This window comes from Pyrgilauda ruficollis, unplaced genomic scaffold (genome assembly GCF_017590135.1).
Source record: "Pyrgilauda ruficollis isolate IOZ18807 unplaced genomic scaffold, ASM1759013v1 scaffold59, whole genome shotgun sequence".
Lineage (NCBI taxonomy): Eukaryota > Metazoa > Chordata > Aves > Passeriformes > Passeridae > Pyrgilauda > Pyrgilauda ruficollis.
Genome location: NW_024527599.1, coordinates 253,806 through 273,036, shown reverse-complemented (window position 1 = coordinate 273,036; position 19,231 = coordinate 253,806). Strand labels below are relative to the sequence as shown.

The 19,231-nt window shown below is 49.6% G+C and overlaps 1 long non-coding RNA gene across 3 annotated transcripts; it reads right to left on the bottom strand.

The window, feature by feature from the left end:
- Positions 1-1,009: 1,009 nt before the first annotated feature.
- Positions 1,010-17,810, bottom strand: LOC121361772. 3 transcript variants are annotated; one of them, XR_005956386.1, is made up of 5 exons: positions 17,433-17,810; positions 11,764-12,531; positions 9,501-9,649; positions 3,111-3,255; positions 1,010-1,046 (listed from the first exon to the last, which is right to left on the bottom strand). It is a non-coding gene; the product is annotated as an uncharacterized LOC121361772 (long non-coding RNA). The 3 variants fall into 3 exon arrangements; XR_005956387.1 differs by lacking the exon at positions 1,010-1,046 and having other exon boundaries at positions 2,583-3,255; positions 11,764-12,098; positions 12,178-12,531; positions 17,433-17,807; XR_005956388.1 differs by lacking the exons at positions 1,010-1,046; positions 9,501-9,649 and having other exon boundaries at positions 2,583-3,255; positions 17,433-17,804.
- Positions 17,811-19,231: the final 1,421 nt, after the last annotated feature.

The window sequence follows — 19,231 nt, the reverse complement described above, 5'->3', positions numbered from 1 at the left end:
CACAGTCAAAAAGACGCAAAATGCTTTTCCTCTGGGAAATCACTAAGAAAAAGTTTGTCTGTCATCTGCAGTTGATATTTCAATCTTTAATCTACTGCTCTTAGTTATGTTTGTGCTCGCTTCCTCCAAGGGGATTTTCCTTCTGTTTGCCTTAGTGGTGACTCATTTTACCTTTAATATGTTTTGGCAGAACTGAGGTATTTATTTTAGCAGAGCAGTGAAATCAGTTCTGAGCGTGGTCGCGACGGCCGCGGCTCCTGCCCTGTCAGCGTGGGCTGACGCCTGGCTCGGGCTGACCCAACACAACCAGTCACCACCACACCTCACACTGCACACCAGTTCTTCATTTTCAATAACTTGCACAGTGAAACATTTTGCCAGTTCTGACATGTCGCAGACTCATGCTGAATGGAGCTGTCTTGTTCTTCATTTTCTAACCCATTACAATATTTTCATTTTACTTTTCTCTTTATTGGACCTGCAAGAGCTCAAGGTGGTGTTTGTAACAGAGAACAACTGCGATACAGTGACTGGGGAAGTTCTCAATATCACTGCTTCTTTCGTTTTAATTTCCCGTGGGATTTAAGGGTCCCGCTGCCCTGTCCTGTGACCCAAACACTGCTCTCCTCTCAGGACACAGATCTAGCATGAATGCTGATGAAAAGATGCACGTTCTCTCTTGGTTATTCATGCATCACTGCTCACTCACAAGCTGCCTGAATTCTGCAAAGTCGTGGGCAGAAGGTCTCTGGTGCTCACCTCCACAGCCAGCATCACGCCAGTGAAAGACTCTACAGGAATGTAATTGCATTCCAAGATGAGATACCCCCAGTCTGGGTTTTCAGAACCACACCCAATTCTTTAACAGCATTTCCCTTCCACTGCAGCTATACAGCCTGAGCAGCACATTCCTCCTCCTTTCCCCCCTTCTCCCCTCTTCCCCCAACCCAGCTCAGGTGCATCTCACCGTCACCTCCTGCTCCTCGGGCTCTGCTGCTCGCTGGGAACTGCTGCCACTGCCACTGCTGCTGCACTCATGATTGGACCTGAAAAAAGAAAATTGACAGACAGCAAGCAAACCAATGGCTTCTGAACCCAGCTGCAGAGCCCCAGGTGAAGGTCACCCACACCTCTGTGTGGGAGCTGTTAGTGCTCCTGTTTGTGAAGCCTTTTGTGAGCACTGTAAGGATGAACAGGGATGGCTCATGTTCCTGTGCCTGTGTACACACACACAGACCCCCCTGCGCTGGAACACGGTGCCAAAGAAATTATGTTTCATATAATTTCTAGTGTCATCTTTGATTAATTTGCATTTATTTACTCATTATGGCTCATCACTCATTTCAAAGGTGTCCTTCAAACCAGAACATGGGAAGAGGACCAAGTGACAGACAGCAAGGAATAATCTTAAGGCAGAGCCCAGGAAAGCCATTCCCACTGCCACATCTCTGGTTTAGCACTCCCACCCCACATCCCACATTGCTGCTTCCCACCCACAGTTTCCTCTTTGGAGAATTTGTTTTCCCAGAACTGATTCATTGTCCCAAATGGCCACAGATTCCCCTGTCACCCTTATCAGTCAAGGAACAAAGGAATGCCTCAATCAGTAAGATTAGCCGTGGGTCATTTGACAGCTACACAGAGTCACAATATGCAGAAATACAAACAGCCATTTATCCAAACAGCACCCCTGCCCCGGTGTGAGGTGTCTGGGCCGCTCTCTGTTGAAGAAGTGAGTCCCTTATTGCCAGCTCAGCCATCAGAGCCAACGCGGCCATGACCTGGCTGCAGGACACGTCCCCTCTGCTGCGACCCCTTGCCCTCCCCCTGCCCAGGGACACCGAGGACACCTCTGCCATTGTGAGTAAATCACAGCTCCCCTGGCTACGATCACTGCTAAAAGAGCTCGAGAACATCACAAACAGAACTCCTCTGCGGAGATATTTCATCTCGAGCGCTGATGGCGAGGTCAGCACTGCTCAGACACATCCCTCAGCTACAGGTCAGCCCTTCCTGCACATCTATTTTGAGATATCCATACCCCGTTTGCTAATCCCTGAAACAGTCACAAGACCCTCTGGACTCTTATCTCTCCCTAAAATCCTCCCCAAAACTGTCGTCTCTGGAGGCACAAGGGGGTGCTCAGAAAACGTGTGCTCACCTTTCTGCTCACGTGTGAACAGTTCAACACAGACACGGTTTGTTCTTTGCCCAACACAGAATTAAACCTTATGCAACTCACTGAGTGATATGTTTTGTCCCACGAGAGATTTGCTTCAGAAATACAAAGACAGAAAAATACTCAGCTGTCATTACCATAGCAGCTTTTAATCAGCTGGGAAATGCTGCTTCTTCCTCCAAAAGAGCAGGCTGGGTAGAAACAATGTTCTACCTCTGCCTCCCCCAACACCACTTCCTTTTCCCACAGAAATTTTCCATTTTAATTAGATTCCTTTATTACCACCCTTTTTTCCAGCACATCTTTTCTTGCTGTTCAACTTTTTTCCTCTCTACATATCTATTTTTCATTTTCTTCAACTGCCAAGAGCTACAGCATGTGTCTGTGTGCATGTGCTGGGGGAAGGAGAAGAAAGAGATAAGAAAGGAATAAAAAGAGAGAAAAGATGGGAAAAATTAATCTGATAATTGTTGGAAAGAATTGCTGCCAGCAGCAGAAGTACTGACAAGGCACTTTCATGAAACCAGAAAGTTTTCCTGTTTTGGCAGGTTGGAGGTGACACCCTCAGGCCCTTCCCCACCCTGGCTGCACCCCAAAAGTGTAAGGGGCAGTGAAGCCCTGGCTGCCTGTTACAGCCTCTGCTCTGCCTTGGGGACTTTACACAGAGAACAGACCAAGCAGAAACAAGCAATCTCTGGTCTCTAAGCATTCCCAGCTCACTGGCAGCCCTGGCCCACGATGCTGAGGAGGGGATGCCCCTGAGCAGCGTGGGGCTCTGCCCCAGAGCTGGGCTGTGGCAAGTGCTCGTTTGTGCTCCTTGGTGCACGCTAAAGCTTACACTCGCGTTCCAACTCCAATGAAAAATTTATGACTGTTAAACTTCTGTATGTCATAATTAAACACAAACAATAATTTCCAAATAACTGTTTACCATGCTGCATATTCAATTGTGCAATCAATCTCAGCGACTCTTTTTCCTTGCAAATGAAGGGAGGCGGGCTGCACCCGCCACACGCGCTCGCACCCAGCCCGGGGAAGATGAAGAGCCAGTCTGACATTCCAGGGACAGCAGTTACCTGTGGAATAAATAGATTGAAGTCCTGTCATTCCCAAATAGATGCCACCTCCTCCTGCTATTTGTTTGGAGGAAGCCTCCCAGCGAGATGGATGGGACAACTGCTGTTCGAGCATTAATCTCAATGCAGGGAGAGAGGGAAGCAGCTGCTTGCAGAGCTCTGCCAAGGGACCCGAGACCTGCAAGGAATGGGTGAGGGGGTGCCAGCCCTGCCCCCAGACTGCCCCACAGCCAGGACCTGCTCCGGGAGGAGACAGGGACCAAGCGACCAGCAGAGACCCCCGTGCTTGTGACGAGCTCCAGCAACAAGCAGGCACGGGGATGTGTAGGGAAAGCTCCACTGAAAACTGGCAGAGGAGAAAGAGCTTGGCATGAGGATAAGATCCTGACAGTGGCCCCGTCCCTGCCAAGGGCACTCCTGTCCTTGCCAGCTCAGGTGGCTTTGCTGGCAGTGCCAGGGTGGCCAGTGAGGAGCCAGGGCTGCTGTGGAGCTGAGCAGGGGGCTCATGCTGAGTCAGTGGCACTGTCAGCCACAAACTGCTGGGGTTCAGAGCAGCCTGTTTCCTTCCTGGCATAAAACCTGCACTGCTGACCTGCCAGTGGCTGCTGGCTTCACAGGGAGCTGCACTTGTCCTGGGAACAAGGTGAATAAAGACATAATGGAGTTCAGTGATGCAATACAAGTAACAGTGTCCTTTTACATTACTAACAGCACACTCTACGCTGTCTGGATGCCTGCTCTCCTGAGGACACCCCTAGGAAGCTCTCTGTAAATAGGATGTCTCAGTCAATGTGCTCTCCCAAAGACTGCATTAATCTCCCTCTGTGAACGCAGTCTCGGGGGGCAAGGGCTGTGCTGGGTGGGGGGAGGACATGGCTCCTCATCTGAGCTCTCTGGGACTGTCCCAAGCCCACATCCCTCCGTGGCTGAGGCCCAGGGCAGCACTGTGGAGCTGCAGCTGTGGCAGGACCACCCTGCAGGAGAGCCCAGGGGCTGAGACAGAGCCATAGCCCCTGGGGGCTTGCAGAGGGGCTGTGTAGAGCAGGGGGATGGAGGAACCTCTTTGGCAGCCCCTGAGCTCTGCTGCCTCTCTGAGCAGGTGTCAAGGAGTCTGGAGTGTACTTGTTAGCTCAAGAGCCTCATAAGCAGTTCTGAAGGATTTCTTCTCTGGATTGTGGGTTTGCATTGTCCCAGGTCGGTTCTAGACTGGGAGCTGTTTTCACCCAGAGACTTTGTGAAGCTATTGTCCCAGCCTGGGTCCCTAAAGGTGGCTTCTGTCACTGCAGTCCCTGCTCACCAGACAAGGACAGGGCTGGCAGCCCAGGCACCCTGCCCTGTCCCCGTGCCAGCAGGGCCAGGTGTGCCCCACGCAGCAGCTCCCAGGGACATCCTGTGTGCTCAGCCCTTGCCGTGGCCAGGAGATTTCAGCTCTCTGGCTGTCAGCTTGCTGGCTTCCATAAGGACTGACTCCCTAATTAAATTAAATTCTTGAGCGGTATTTAACGTTGCACATGCAACATTAATTTTTGTGCTAGCATGATCAGTGCCATATTCATACTTGTTTATTCTCAGGGTGTTAACGCAAACCCTGTTGTAAACACATTTTCACAGGTCAAAAGCAAAGCATAAAAATCAACAAAACTATTTTCATCATTATGTTTTCCAGTTCTACAGTGAATGTGATGAGAGAAAGGATGTCTTGAGAGCAGGAGAGGCTGCTGGAGGGCCCTGCTGCTCTGAGACTTGTCATCCCACAGGAGAGCTGCTCTCACAGCCACGTCCAGCCTGGGAGTCTAACTAACCCCAGAACATTTTGTCTTCCCTTCTGGCTGAGCCCCATGTCCTGCCTGGGCAGGAGGTTACACATGGGGTGAAAAGTTTACCCCAGGGCAAAAAAAGGGAAGAAAAAGCTCTGAAAGGCACAGAACACTCACTTTGGCTTGCACAGATTCAAACACTCCCACTTGGACCTCAAAACTGTCAAACAAATGCAACTTATTGTCTCTTTCCCCGTCTTCAGTCCCTAACAAAGCTGTTTCCACTGCTGGAGAAAGTTTCTTCCCTGGAGATGTGTTAGCATCCTAAGTAGCCCGCGTAAGCAGAACCAAATCGGGGAAGGGAGCAGGCAGCAGAGCACACAGATCCCATTTTCTGCCAGCCTCACAGAGAGGGCTGCAAGCAGACCGAGATGGAAAGCCTGTGATGGGCTGGGGCTGCTCCTGGGCTGAACTCAGCCCCAGCTGGGCCAGGGTGCTGCAACTCAGCAGGCACTGCATCCCTGCCAAACCTGCAGCAAAGCTCTCTGCAGGGCTCACCTGGCCCACAACAAAGCACAGACCCCTGGTGTGACCCAGCCGAGAGCAAAGCGCTGCTGGAAAGGTTCTCTGTGCCCTGCTCCTCCCCAGCCTGCTGCAAACCCCTCTTACCCACCAAACCCACTTCCAGCACCTGTAGCACCTCATGGGCAGGCTGCTCCATCGCCACAGCAGGGACCTGCCCTGGCAGGGTGGGACACACTCCAGTCACCCCGAGCAGCTGCAGAGGAGCACCATCAGCAACTGAGGGCAAGAAATGTACCTTGTAATTGCTAACAAGCCCCATATTTCCTTGCTAGCACACAAACAAGGGAATTTTGCTCTCTTGCTGCATTAATGCCACTCGTGAAAACTAACTTGGGAGGCTGGATGTTTTTTCCAGGGTAAGGAGATGTTCCAATTACCACTAAATTGCCAGCACTTGGAACAATGCTGCATATTAATTCAAAGCAACTGAATGTTCACTGAATTACCCAGAAGAGTAAACAGCTTTTTGTGGGCTGTGTAAATAATCCCAGGGTAACGAAGAAACGGGGAAAAGAGATTTTAAAAACTAATTTGCCTGGGCAGAGAAAAAAAATTCAAAGGAAGTGAGTAAAAGAAAGGGTTGTCAGTGAAATGGTTTCTGTGGCTGTTACAAGCTGGGTCATGCATTTGTGAGTGGAGGAGCAGCCCAGGCTGCCCAGCACTCCCAGGGACTCTCCTGGGACAGGAGCACAGGAGCAGCCCCATCCCTGCCCACAGCCCCTGTGGCAGCAGAAACAGGGACCAAGTGCTCTGGGGGAGGAGGGGGCTCAGGGGGCTGTTCTGCCCACCTGAACCAACCCTGATGCCCCTGCAGCTCAGTGTCCACTACAGCCACCACTAACGAACACAGCTTTACTGAACACACCTGCCTTCAGGGGGCTTTCCACCATTTTCTTTTTTTCCAACACAGCTCCCTCATCACTGAGCTAATGCACTAATGGGCACTCACCATTACCTAACTTCCGACCTAATGGGCACAGCAAATAAGTGAAAGGCTCATAAAATCAAATTTACTGAGCATCATTCCTTTTGCTGTCCATTAACTGAAACTATTTATCAGGTTAAGCAGATCCAGGGTATGGAGCTATATCCATCTTGCATTAATGCTGCTACATGGACGTTTCAGGGTCCCAGGGAATGGCAGGGAAGTGCTGTGAGGCCAGGCTCTGCCCCTGGCAGGGATTCCAGCAGACTGAGGGGTGCAGCAGCCCTGTGGGATGGGTGGGTTTCTTTTTCTTAAGGCACGAAGGAGCTCCAGTCAACTGGCTGCTGCAACATTCCCAGACCAGGAAAGTGCTGTTAACCTTGATGACAGCGTCTGGTTTATAAATACCAAAACTAGAGACAGATTAGATGAACTTTAAAAACTTTCGAGTATATATATATTTAAAGGGTTTTCCCTTGCTAAGTTACTTTTCTCCTTTCTAAACTCCCAAGGCCCCAGTAAAGCCAGTCAATAATCCATTACAATCATTTGGGGACCAGTAAAGCTCTGAAAAATAGCATATGCACTGTGGATTTAAAGAAACCATCTGAACCACAGTAAGCCTTGAAGATAACTTTGAAATGCATTTTTATTTCTCAATAATTTCTTGAGAACCATTAAAAGAAATGAAAACTCTGCACCGTGGACAGACACAGGATGGTAAAGCACCGGGAAAAAAATATCCTCAGTACTTGGAAAGGCTCTCAGGAGTGTCCCCAAGCAGTGCTCTGCCAGCTGCAGCTCTCCTGTTCCCACGTCTGCCAGCCCAGAGCCTCACCTGCACCTCTGGCTGCTGCTGGCACACTGGGGCTGCTGCCCCCCAAAGCACAAGCACCTGCTCCTGGTGCTGGGCTCCTGCCTCAAATGGTGCTTGGTCCCCAGAAACCCAGTCCTTCCCCTCTCCTTTCTCCTGCTAACCACCCATTTGACTATTTTCTAAAACAAAACAGCAGCTTCACTGCACCCCAGTGATGACATTTCAGGCTTGCAAGCCGTGCTGTGCACACAGCTCACGATGAATCAAACAGCCTCTCATGTCCCCTGACCTACTTCTCAGATCCTTCATTGTATCTGTTTAAGATAAAACCCTTGCCAGGATTAAAGCATTCATGGCATATGTCCAAAGGTCAGAAAGGGCCATGCTGCAACCACAAACCAAAAAAACTGCTCCTGGCAGTTTCAGTGTTGTATTTTACCTTCAGGACAGGAAAAAACTTATTTAAACTGTGAGAATTTCACTATTTGTGTTTAATTTTTTTTTTTTTTTTTTTTTTTGTCAGAGATGGGCAACTCTAAGTCCTTGAGTTCTACTTAAAATCCTGCCACCTTCTTGCATGCTGAATTTCTGCTCTAGCAGGAATAGGGCTTTCAGTCTGAACTCCCTGTGCTGTCAGTGAAAGATTACATGAGATATGTGATGTGGCACAAATCTTTCTGTTTTTTCAGAGGAAGTTCCATTATTTCAAATTTCCTCACGTTCTGGAGAGGAAAAAGAGCTCCCATACAAGGAGTCCTCTGCAAGGGAAAATTTTGGTTACTTCAAAGGCTCTGTTTGAACAAAATATAATTTCACTTGAGCCTGACTTGTGGAAAGTGTCAGAAAACTGAAATATTCAATTCCGAAAACACAAACAGGCACTCCTCCTTGAGCATCCTGGCATGAGGCTGGAATGCTGGCCCCTTCCCAGAGTGGATTTTCCCTTCCAAGCTCTCCCTAGAATACACGTTTTGTTGGAGCTCCGTGGCCTCCAACACCTGCAGTTACACTGATGCCACAGCTAAGGGCTGTGTTCCACAGGAACAGCCCATCCAGATCTGGGCAAACCAGCCCTTATTACTTATTTATGAGAGTTAATTTCATGTGCTGGCATTTCACACGCCATATGGAGGAGCGGCTGCCCGAGCCAAGCTGCAGGCAGCTCTCAGCTGCCTTTTTTTTTGTTGTTGTTTTAAATACTGCTGCTCGTGACTGAAGCAAGGTTAATCACTGCTTTTACTCAGAAAAATTACTTTGTGAGAAACCCCAAATCCTCACCTCCCAGGCATGATTATGCCACAGAGAGCTGGTGTGCCCCACCAGGGCTCCAGCTGCCTGGTGCCCCAGGATTCGCAAACAGATTGGCTTGGGAGGAACAGTTACAGATAATCAGATGTTGGGAACGTGCAGCCTCGTCTGCTAATTTCCACAAGCACCAGTTCCTCCTGGTGTTTCTCACCTGATGGTGACAGGCAGGGGAACAGTCCAGAGTGAACTGCTGCACAGCCAGCAGCTCAGTCCTGCAGCTGTGCTCTGTGCCTGCACTGTCGCTGAGAAACCTCTCCTCACCAGTGTCTTCTGCCAAATCTGGAGTCTTTGTCACTTTTGGGAAGCTTTTTGTAAGGGTATCAAGGCCCAGGTTTGACCAGAAACTCTTACTGTGTAAACAAAACTAGACCTGTGCAGACTGGGGATTTGCACTGCTTCAGCTGCCCGATAAGCTGATCCTGACATCCATCCAGACAAAAATATACATCCAAAAATATACAGCTATTTTCAGTATTACTTCTTCTCAGATGAGGTATGTCTCCAAAGATAGCACTGAGATAGATTCACAGGAAGGTTGTGGCACTTGGGGTATTTGCAGCATGAGAATGACATTTATGATAAGAAAAATGGAAGACATGTGGAGCAGTGATGATGGCAACAACACTTCACTGGGGACAGAGAAATTACATAAGGAAATGAAAGCCGAAGTGGCAGGGTGCAGGAAGGGACCACGGCAGCTGGGAAGCAGAGGAGCAGCAGGGCTGGGGTGGGCTCGGGGAGCAGCTTTGTCTGCTCATCCCACGAGAACAGCCCCGGCAGCCTGGCCCTGCTGGGACCTGAAGGAGCCCCGAGAGAGAGAGCCCCAGGGTGTGGGAACAGAATTCACACCCACCTGGCTCCCCCAGGCATCCTTCCTCACCACAGCACCAATTCCCTCTCCTTCTCCCCACGTAAATCTCTTTTCTTCTGGAGATTTCCATGGCTAGTGGATCCTACACAAACCTGTTTGTTTTCTTCATTTATGAGGCATCTTGGATCTATCTGTGAAATGCAACAAACACTGTAATAGAAAACTGTTCTCATTACACTCTGAAATTAAAATTTACTAGAAGATGCAGAAAGCAGAATAAACTTTCAATTAAAATCTAAACACTGTACCGAGAAAGAAAACTGGAGGGAGCTCCTAAGTTTCTTTGCATTAAAAATGCTTGAGATTTAATTTCACTGTGACATCTCCTTGGAATTACACTGCTAATTGATCAAATTTTGTCTGTCTGTTATTTAAACTTTCAATAAAACTTAGATTAATGGAAGGTGTAATCCTCCCGGGCAGAACAAATATTCCCATTGTTCGTGTCAGGTATGGAATAGCAATGCCCCCACTAACAGCTCCTGCCTTCAGCCTGGGAACAAGAAGTTAATCACAAAAGTGTGGTGATTCCTTAATTGCTTGAATGAAATTTTCTCTGTGTGCCGTTCTCCCCACCCCCAGTCTCTACAACTGCTGCCACAGATCTCCAAACCACGCAGGCAGCGTTTCCAGGGCTGACTTGCTTTGTCCCTGGTGGAAACGAAACCCCACCGTGCTCCACTCATGGTCTCCCAGAAGGATAGAAGCACCTTCAAAGGAAAAAGCAAGCAACAGCTTTATGGAATCACAGAGTTAAGGAGGCTGGAAAGACACTTAAGACCCCCAAGGCCAACAGCCCCCAGCACTGCCAGGGCCAGCACTAAACCCTGTCCCAGGCACCACACCTGCATGTCTCAAACCTGCTCAGGAGTGGGGACTCCAGCACTGCCCTGGGCAACCTGCAGGGCTGCACACCCTCTCCATGCAGAAATTTTCTCCAGTATCCAGTCCAAACCTCCCCTGGCACAGCCTGGGACTGTTTCCTCCCATCCCTTGTGACCTCCTAGAGCAGATGCCAATGCGGTAAAAATCAGCTCCCATCTCTGGCACCACAGAGAGAGAAGCCTGAGGCAGGAGGCAGGAGCATCCTACTCTCCTGGAACGCCCAAGGAGCCTCTGTGCACCCCTACAGCTTCTGCACTGGCTGAGGGGGATCCCAGAATTCACATCTGGCCGTGGGGACACTGCTGTTGAAGAGCCTCTTGGCCACCCACCAGCTGGACCCCAACACTGCTGAGCAGCTGGCTGGCACAGGCATGCACAGGAGCTGCAGCTGCAAACGAGCCCTTTGTCAGCACAGGCACCTCGACCTCCAGCTTTTGAAGATTTGGTGATTTTCCTACACAATGCACTTGCTGACACAATGTATTTTTGGATGCTTCTGGAGGTAAAACCGTTTCTCTATTTCAAGCTGAGTTTGAATAAATTATAGAAAGCCTCTCCAAGATGCAGAATGCTTTCCAAATTGCTTATTTTAGTTTTCCATCTCAGTGAGGACTAAAATCTCTTGCATTTTTAGAGGAAGTGATTGACAGTCAAAGTGCCACCTGTGGGCTGAAATGGTTCTTGCTCCAGAAAACTGGGATTGGTCTTGGACAAAGGACATGCTACACAGACATGACAACACCAACACGGTTCACAGATACTAATATTAACATACTGCAAAGAATTAGAGCCCATTTTTTACCATTCTTTTCCACTGTCAGAGCAGTGTATCTGTGCCAAACTGTTAATATCCACAAGAGGAGAAAATCATGCACTATTTTTTCCCGATTTTTGCCTTTCCAGCACATTTACTCTCTGCCAGACTAAGACCTTTTGTACTACATCTAATAAAAGTCGAAGAGGAGCACTAACAAGAGGGAGGAAGAATTCAGGAAGCAACACCTAGTTTGTATTCCTGCAGTGGTCCTGTTTGTTGTGAACTGCTAAATTAACTCCCATTAATTCATTGTGAAAACAAGCCGTAGAAAATAGCAAGGAACTTACAGTTTCTTCTGAATTAATGCTGCATGGTAGCAGTTTATTTTAGGAATAATTAACGGTAACTCAGTGGTGGAAAAACCAGTCTTTTGATGCCTCTGAAGCACGTCAGTGGTACATGGCTATGGTTGTACCTGCTGGGAGTCCTGCTTAAAATATAGTCAAATATTTTCATAGCTGTGATTCATCTTTTCGTCCTCCTAGGCCTGTGCTATTTATTACACATACACTTTGAGAGGAGAAAAGGAAAGATCTGGTGTACCTGAGACAGGAATGAAAGGGTCCATTTCAGGCACTCTGCTCACACCAAGCCAGGTGTCCCTGGGGCAGCAGGAGGGATGCTGATCCACAGTCAGATCACAGCTCCTGGAATGTCCCTCTGGCCTGACGAAGGTGGCAGCCCTTGGAGCCTGGGACAGGATGCCTGGCCAGGGCTGTGCTCAGCTCCCTGCAGAGTTTGACATCACTCAGCTGAAACGTGGCACGCTCTTCTTTGCTGGGTTGAGACAGGGCCTGTGGGGGGGCTTGGCAGGAATCTGCATAAATGATTGATCCAGGTGAGTGGCACACACCATCCTCATTAAACTATCAGTGGGGCTGGAAATGAAAAAGATTCATGTCTGCTGCAGGAGGCTTTCAGGGATCAATATGTTCCAACATACGTTTTAATACTTACTCAGTTCTCACACATGTCTCAGGGGATTTCTTTATTTATCTTTTTTCCCCAAGGTTATGAAGCCAACTGTTTTTTGTGTGCTCTGAGGCAGGGACCTGATTTTCATAATAAATCTCTTTCCTGGAAGGTGAAAAGCACGAAGCTGTGTTTCTTATCCACAGAGAGCATGATCAGATTACGCTGCGCACAGACCCCGGCTCGCCCGCTGCGCGCCGCTGGAGCGCCCAGCACACCTCCGGGGAGATTATTGTTCCAAAAGGGGCTGAACACAACTCCAGCTTGTTGCTGCTTCTGGAACATTTTCTTCTCCCTTTATCTCTCCTTTTTCCCGGAGGATGCTGTGCTTTGATGTCTCTGTAACACAGATCACAGTGACACGGAGAGGTGAGTGGGCTGTGCAGAACCATACTGGAAGTGGGAAAAGCTGTCCTCTGCAGCCCTGGAGGAGGAGGGAGAGCAGCCCAGGGAATGGGATTTGATGGGAAAGAAAGGGAAAAGGGCACGAGACTGCTGAAGCATGTGGGAGATGCAGAGCAGCCCTGGCTGTGCTGGCCTAGGAGCACAAACCAGTTCACAGCTGCTCTGTGACTTGGCTTCTGAGGCTCATGTGCTTGGTAACTAACCCCGCTCCTCATCAAACTAATTAATTGAGAGAGCTCAGGGGGCCACTTGAAGGCAGTTCCTGGCAGGATGCTGTGAGCAGCCCCCAGGCCTCCAAAGGCAGTGTGAGCTGCTGGGGTGGGTTCCCAGAGCTGCCCCAGGAGCGACCCCGGCCCCTCGCGCTGCTGAGACGCTCCAGCCTCCCCTCCCTCCTGGCTGGCCCCAGAGCCACGGTGGCCACAGCCCACGGCCACCCAGATCCTCTCCCGAGGTCCCCTTGTCCCTCTCTGTGCTCAGGGAGAGGCGCTGGGCTGCTCCTGCAGCAGATGAGGATGAGCAGCCCGTGTGTGACACCTCCACAGCTCCCGAGCCGCAGCTCGCTGCGCAGTCCATCGCTGCTGGTGGGAAGGGAAGCCAGCACGCCTTCACACCCTGCTCTCATTAGCTGTGCAAGCGTGTGCTGCTCTTTTCTCCAGCACTGCTTCCCCCTCTCACAGCAAAACCACAGGACAGGAAAGGAACACTGCTGGATCAGACCTGGGCTTTTACACAAGAACCTCAAAAATCCTCATTGTACCTCAAAAATCCTATCCCAGGGGCTAAATAACAGGATAGAAACAATGTTTGCATGAAATCCAAAATCCACACAAGAAAGGAAGTCTTTGCAATTGCAGTACCCCACCCAAGACAGCCCAGACTATCCCAGTATTGCACTGGAAATGCTATTTATTTGTATTCACACCACCATATAACTGCCTTCAGTCAGCATTACGGGCCTGTCATTTTCTAAGTGTATAATGTATGGTAAAGACATCCCTCTGACAGCACAGAAAGATACAAAAGCCAAAGGGCAGGAGGAAGCACATGCTACTCTGGTCCCATTTCACGTGCCAGGAGGAGGGATTTGGAAGAACCTTTGCTGTTCTCACTACAGCACATCCCTGCACTGACACCCATGGTCCCTGTGCCTGGACACCACGCTCTGGTGGGGAGGACTTGAATTTACGTCTCCCAGCTATCCTACACAAAGTGCAGAATTACCAGTTGTAAGCTAAAATTCCCACTGAAATCCTCCTTGGATAACCACAGCTGTGCCCTCTGCCCTCCCAAAGTCAGAGCTGCCACCAGCCCTGGCACTCCCTGCTGAATGCCAGAGTGTGCTGGGAAGCACAGGCAGCTGCTTTGGCTCAAACACGGAGCTGGACACTCTGCTGCTGGGCTGACTGCTTTGATTTCACTCCACAGCACACAGTGCTTGTGAGAACACAAACCCCCAGCAGGTGCTGAAACCTCATTGCCTCGGTGTGGGATTCGGGGCTGAGACACTGCTGGATGCGAGGCCAGCTCGGCCGGGCTCACCCCAGCTGGGAGGGGGTGTGCAGCTCCCCCTGACCCCTCTCACCAGCGCTAACCAGCCATCACCAGCTCCTCGTTTTCATCCTCAACAGGGACCATCCTGGGCTGTGCCTTTCTCTCGTTTGGACAGCAAGTGATAACTGAGTCTGACATGATGACACAATTGCATAGCTCACAGGCCCTGGGAACAGGGACTTCTTGTTGGCCATCCTGCCTGAGAGACCATTTAGAAATAATTAAAAGATGGAACCTTTTATGCGGTTTATGATGCTTTGATCAAGGTTTTTAATTAACCTATCTTGCTTTCAGCTACTGCGAGTTCATTTCACCCTCACTGGCAGCATCACACAGGGATTGACTATAACCACAGGGCCCTGGCTGTGGAGCTCTTTAACCCCTTGGCCACCAGAGCCTCCTGCCACGGTCCCCAAGGGACTGGGGCTGTCTGAGGGGGGCGAGGTGCCTGGGAGCAGCAGGCAGAGCACACTGTGCCAGGTGCTGGCCAGCCCAGCACAGAGCCGGGCAGTGCATCCATCAGCACTGCTGCCAGGGCCAAGGCCAGGCCATCCATCAGCCAGTCAATTGGGGAGCGGCGGCAGGGCACGGCCAGGACACGTCTCAGTGCTGCTGCCTTGGCAAGGGAAGTGTCAGGCTGAAATTAGTCACCCAAATCCCTGCAGTCAGAGAGACACGGGTCCTCCGCAAGGGTAATTTGCTCCATCAATCTGTGTGCAGACACTGAACCACTCAGACGATGTTAAGTCAGCGGGGAGGGAGGTATAAATGTCACCTGGCATTAATGTGCTGCCTCTGCAGGCCAGGGAAGCTGCTCTGCAGCGGCTCAGGGCACACCTGCAGTGGCAGCGAGCTGGGAAGGTGGAAGACAACCACAAGTCATGATGCTCCTGTCAGAAGGAGCAGGCAGGGAAGGACTCCAAGCTCTCCTGTCTTCCCGAGTCCTGCTCCTCTACCAGAGCTGCCATCAGAATGAGTCCTGTTCAAACTGCTAAAGGGGGGGTATCTGCGTTAAGCTCCCCACGCTGAGCTCTGCAGCCCCCAGGCTGCTCGCAGGAGTGGACCCCTCCCCAAGCAGGACCACCACGCTCCCAGGCAGGAGATGGGCTCACTCACTGCTCATCTCCCCCAGGAAACTGCCCTGAAGGTGCTGACTGGGAGAGGCAGCAGCGCCCTGCTGCTTCCCCCCAAGGTCACACGATGAACTTGATGCTGAACAAGAGCCTAAAACAATTTTTGGCAAGTGAAGAGCCTGACAGTGTGCTGTGCCAAGAGCTTTCCAAGAGGCACTGGAGCAGGCTGTGCTAATAAACCCTGCAGAGAGCCACTGCGTGGGGAAATGCTGAATCACTGCAGCTTCCTCTGAACTGCCACTGAGCCCGGATAAATCCATTCCCAGCAACTTCTTTAAGAAGTGTTTCTTAGGAAAGTGCTTTTAAACAAAGTTGAAATTTCTATTTCATACCATTATCTTAAGGAAAGGCTAATTAAGCCCAAGCTCTTGGAATAGAAAGATTTTCTGAGTCTGTTTCCAAAACTGTCATAAAAATTTGCATTTTCATGATGCTGTTGTTCTCTTAAAAAACCCTCTCTCTTCTACACCCCAGTCCCACTTCCCTGAGATATTCCTGCAGACAAGTGGCTTTGTCTGCTTTTTTTCCCCCCCAGCTGGATTCGCCAGAAAAATCCCAGATGGGACTGAGACTCCTGCCCCACAGTATTTTCATAAAACCTGAGCCACATCTTAGTAACAGCAATTCTAAAGAAAGTAAAATGATGGGAAAGCACCTCAACTCCTTGTTGAGGAAGGGGAAAAAGAGAATGGCAAAAGATCCAGAGAAAGAAAAAATTAAGTTGTTTATAGCAGGAGCTTTCCTTAAAGACTTGAATACCTGTGGAAAATGTGAGAATGAAATAAGAAAAAGATTTATTGAGTCTCAAAGCCTCCAGTTAAAATTAAATGTGGTGAGAAAAGTGGCTTTCCACTTTTAATTGTCTTTACCACAGTAACTGTGTGTCAGTCTCTTCTAAAAGCCTATTAATTCTGTAATTTAGTGCTAGCAAGAGCTGGGACACAGTCAGAACCATCACCGTTCTTTTTTTCTTAATTCATTGACTAAATGTCATCAGGCATCAATACTAGGGGGGGCTTTCTCCTTCAAGGCTTTAAATACCAATATTAAACTTTTTATAGTTTACTGAATAAAAAAGTGCTGGCACATCAGTTAGCAGAAGGGATGCTATGACATTGTATGTTGGTGTGTTAATTGTGGCTAAAAATAACCTGACAGGTCCAAAGAGCTGTTGAGTGAACAATTTCCAGGCAAGAGAGGGAATTAGCTTGTTTAAGTGCTGCAGCTAGATGCAGTGTATGTGTTTAGCCATACTTTTAGAGTTTATTCTGAAACTAGCTGGAGCTGGTAATAGAGCTATTAAGGCAGAAACAGCCTGGTAGGTGGATTTCTTGACACCTGAGATTGTATAACAAGGTAACTGCCAAAAAACCTCCATTACCTCAGAGCCAGCAGCAAAGCAGTGTCCATATCTGAGCTTCTAAAAATCAGGAGGAAAGATACTCAAAGAAATAAGTAAATCAAGCCATGGGTCCAAGGGGACCCAGGGGAGCTGCAGGGGCACCGACCTCCCCCAGGGCACTGGGGAGCTGCTGGCACCCACAGCTATTTCTGGATGGTCAGATTTTACAAATAAATCACTGGGTGCCCTGGGCCACTTCTGTGTCTGCAGCAGCAACAGAACTGAAGAGTCACCTTCAACAGGGCTGGCACTGGAAATGAGAGCTTCTGTGTGCTTATGGAGGAACCTGAGGGTGGACCCCAACCTCACTCATCCACCCCAGCTCTTTGTGTATTATTCCATGTAAACCCAATCTCACTCATCCACCCCAGCTCTTTGTGTATTATTCCATGTAAACCCAATCTCACTCATCCCAGCTCTCTGTGTATTATTCCATGTAAACCCAATCTCACTCATCCACCCCAGCTCTTTGTGTATTATTTCATGTAAACCAGGGTGCAATTTCCCTGCATCCCTCATGCAATCCATAGGTGGAAGCCTATAGGGATGTTTTTCATTATTTGCTGGCTGTTTCCGTTTCCCAGGCCTGCTGGAAACCACAGGAGGTTTCATAACTGGCAAAATCCGAAATTTAGTTAAGTTATTTGCTTATCTGAATGTATTTCATACAGTGCCTCAGCCTGATTCCCAACCAAACCCCCTTTTTTGTAACGATTTTCAATGTAACTGAAGCGGAATTTCGTGCTCACCTGAGGTCAGGGTGCTGCAGTCCCACGGGCAGGACGGTGCCTCCTCCTGCTGAGCTCCTTCTGAGCTGGGCACAGGACACAGGGCATGCCAGGGCTGGGCACAGACACTGCTGGCACTCACACCCTGGCTGCCACCTTGTGTCACTGTGTCCTCCAGTGCCAGGCAAGCCAGCAGAACGTGTTAGCCTGTCTGGCAATTTATTCCCCACTGATTCTAACAGAAAAGAAAAAGAAAAAAGAAGCAGAAAGTCCTTGGACTGAAGGCTTCAGAGTTCAGGACTGATTTTTGTGCATACACTTTGTTCCTCACTTTAGAACCATCGGGTTTTCTTTCTCCCAGAGAACATAAACAACTGAATTTTAAACCAGACTCAGCAACTAACGTGACATTGTGAAGGACACACCAGCACTTATCATCTCTCCAGATGAGTTGGTAAGTATTTATAGAAACATTTCCTCCCTGGCACAGCTTTAACTAAGCAATGTATCTAATTTCCTCTGGAGAAATGTGTTGGAGAAATCAGTTAGATAAGTCTCATCATAAATAGTAATAAATAACTACTCTGGCGTAGTTGCTTATTTAGTGAAGTTATTTGAATATTAATGGCTTTACAGGCACACTCACAGGGTAAAAATCCACGACAGTGATACCCCAAAATTAAATCCAGGATTCTATGGTCTGAATTACAAGGCAGGATGTGGGTGAGGTCACTGGAGACAGCAATATATGGAATAACCCAAACCTGCCCTCACACACCAGAGACCCCACGGAGAGCCCCGCGGCACAGAGCACCCAGACACACTGCCAGGCTGAGGGCAGGGGCACGGGGACACGGGGACACGAGGACATGGGCATGGGAACATGGGGACACAGGGCACGGGGACACAGGGACATGGGGACATGGGGACATGGGGACATGGGGACACAAGGCACGGGGACATGGGGACACGGGGACATGGGGACATGGGGACACGGGGACACAGGGACATGGGGATACAGGGACATGGGGACACGTGGACACAGGGCACGGGGACACGGGACATGGGGACATGGGGACATGGGGACATGGGGACATAGGGACACAGGGCATGGGGACACGTGGACACAGGGCACGGGGACACAGGGCATGGGGACATGGGGACACAGGGCATGGGGACATGAGAGCACAAGGTCACAGGGCACAGGGACATGGGGACACAGGACATGGGGACACAGGGCATGGGGACATGAGAGCACAAGGTCACAAGGCACAGGGACACGGGGACACAGGGACTCATGGGCAGAGGGACACAGGACACAGGGCATGGGGACACAGGGGAGGGCACAGGGTCAGGTCCCTGACACCCTGCGGGTGCTGGCCCTGGTGGTGCTCCCTGCTCTCCTGGTGTCACGGGCCCCGTCCCTGCGGTGAGATGGAGCTCCATGGAGCTCCCTGTCCTCTGCACACAGCAGTGATGCCTTTGGTTGCTTTGATGTTAGCAGCAGGAGACATCACAGCAGTGCTGAGATGCTTATTATCCCCTTGGGTTCTTTCCTTTTATTCGTCATGGGTTTCAGCCTGTTGTATAATATACATTTTTCAAGTTAAGCATCAAAACAATGAATACAAATGAGCGAGGAAGTGTTCACTTGCTGAAGGAGGAGAATTACTAAGAGCAACACTGTGCAGTATTATAATGCATTTCCACTACTACACCATTTGTATTAATGTATTAGAGACATCTACAAAGACAAATTGCAGCTTAGTTCAAAGGGAAGAACACTCAAATGCCTGTAAAATGCTGTAGGCTGCTCTCAG